The 2,146-nt window shown below is 43.9% G+C and overlaps 1 protein-coding gene across 9 annotated transcripts in view; it reads left to right on the forward strand.

The window, feature by feature from the left end:
* The first annotated feature begins 482 nt into the window (after positions 1-482).
* Positions 483-2,146, forward strand: part of LOC104980385 (cytochrome c oxidase assembly factor 1 homolog) — a 94,419-nt gene continuing 92,755 nt past the window's right edge. For 2 of the 9 annotated variants that reach the window (XM_010829065.1, XM_010829063.1), the window contains exon 1: positions 483-559. The gene's annotated coding sequence lies outside the window, so the exon portion shown is untranslated. Of the gene's footprint in view, positions 590-2,146 lie in introns of all 9 variants that reach the window. The other 7 variants (XM_010829061.1, XM_010829058.1, XM_010829062.1 and 4 more) reach the window with 6 other exon arrangements.

Genomic DNA, 2,146 nt, shown 5'->3' on the forward strand with positions numbered 1-2,146 from the left:
AACAATCCATTCCCTGGAGCACAGTAAGAATTTAATAAATATTTAATGAATAAAAAAATTAGCGTTAAGTTCCTCAGTCGAATCGGCAAGATGGACTTCAGTGCCAGAGCGGGGCTGATGGCCCGTGGTTTCGCATCCTTGGAGGTCAATTGAAGCGCCAGATCCCTGCGAGGAGCAATAGGAACCAGTGGTTTTAAATTTTCTAGGCAACCGCTGATGGATTGACAGTATGTTGGGGCCTAATGGTGTGCACAAAACAAAAAGCTGAGATTTGAGAAGACAAATGCCCTTCTCGCGCTCGACAAGCTTCTGAGAAGCCGGGCAGCCGAACCAATTTCAGCCTGAGATACCGCCGCTTTGGCGCCGTGATTTTGCAATCATTCAACTGCTCTAGTGCGTCCTGACTGCTCTAGCCCCTAGAGGAGGTGACGTCGGAAGTCTCGACTGCTCCTCGCGGGGCGTGTCCACCCGCCGGCGTTTGCCCCACCCACTCCCACACGCTCCACTTCCGGAAGGGCCTGTCGCGCTCTCTGTGGCTAGGTGTTTCTACGCCTGACAGGTTAGCGTCCACGCGGGAGAAAAGAGTCGGGTCAGTCCTACTCCAAAAGCATTTGTTCCCGTCGTTTTGGAGACCGCTTTTGCCCGAGGGGCGAACTGTTTCTAGGGCAGCACGTCAGGGGCCACCTCCTTGTTGTTGCTGGGTCGCGACCTCCTGGAGCTGCGTAATTGGGGGACCCGTGGTGGGCTAATCTTGACCTTGCCTCGTGGTCCTTGGTGAGCATTTCCAGGAGCACATTTGTGAAGAGGTGGAACTGTGCACTTTGTCGGTGGTCCCAGGTTACAACAGTTTGAGAGAGGCTCTGCCTAGATGATTGTGTAAAAGAATACTCTGGCTCGGTGGTCATGATAATTCGTCTCCATCACAGCTGAGCTCCATAAGGGGGCTGACCATAGAAGTGATTTTCAGCGTTTAAGTGATTTTCGGGTGTTTGTATAAGCGTGCGTATGCATGTTTGTCAGTCTGTGGGTGTGTGGAAAGGCCTGTAATTTAGAAAATCCACAAGTATTATATTTTGCTACTTTTCCTGGTCTCTTCCCCTCATTCCTCTTTATTCTCACCTGAGGGGCATTGCTGTCCTTCACCTTTGGACATAAACAACTCTCTACTTGAACTTACACATTTAAAACACAGATCTGACTGTTAATCCTCTACTTAAAACCTTACTGGCCTTCCCATTGACTCAGGATAGTACAAATTCCTTTGGGTGGATTGAAGACACTTCAAAGTCTTGTTTATGCTGAATTTTTCAGTCTCATCTCCTTTCATGGGAAACACACGTACACATACGTGCTGTATGCTCCTGTCATGCCATCCTGCAGTAATTTCATCTCTTTGGCTATGATAGTGTTTTATAATGGTTTACCCACGTTTAGAAATTTACTTTTCCATTCAGTCAGAATTTAGTGATTTCATGGTTATTGCCAGACACTGTTTTAGGAACTGGGGGGAAAATGGAGTTAAAATTGGGGAGAAAAAGCCCAACCTGCAGTCCTTTTGAAAAATAACAGCTTGATTGAAATATAGTTCACACACCATGGAATTTTTAAATACACATTGCTTTTTAGTGCATTCACAAAGTTGTACAACTGACAACCACGGTTTTAAAACATTTTCATCGCTCCTGAAAGAAACCTTGTACCCATTAGCAGTCTCCCTTGAGTTCCTTCTTACCCTACCCCACTTTTAGCTCTAAGGAACTACTAATCTGCTGAATATATAAATATATTTGTCAATTCTGGACAATTCTAGAATAGGCTGATAAATAATAAACCATGTGGTCTTCTTTCGCTTAACATGTTGAAGTGTATCAGCACTTCATTTCTTTTTATTGCTAAATATTGTTTCACTGTGTGGATAAACCACCAGTTACTTATCCATTGGTCCTGTTGATGGGTATTTCAGTTGTTTTGGTTATTGTAAATAATGCTGCTATGAACGTTGGTGTACGCATTTTTTTTGTGTGAGCATAATGATTTCATTTCTCTTGGCTATGTACGTAAGAGTAGGATTCCTGGGTCATATGGTAATTCTACATTTAACATTTTGAAGAACTACCAGACTTTGTTTTTTTTTTTTTTTTAAAGC

This window comes from Bison bison, unplaced genomic scaffold, assembly GCF_000754665.1.
Source record: "Bison bison bison isolate TAMUID 2011002044 unplaced genomic scaffold, Bison_UMD1.0 scf7180017864499, whole genome shotgun sequence".
Classification (NCBI taxonomy): Eukaryota; Metazoa; Chordata; class Mammalia; order Artiodactyla; family Bovidae; genus Bison; species Bison bison.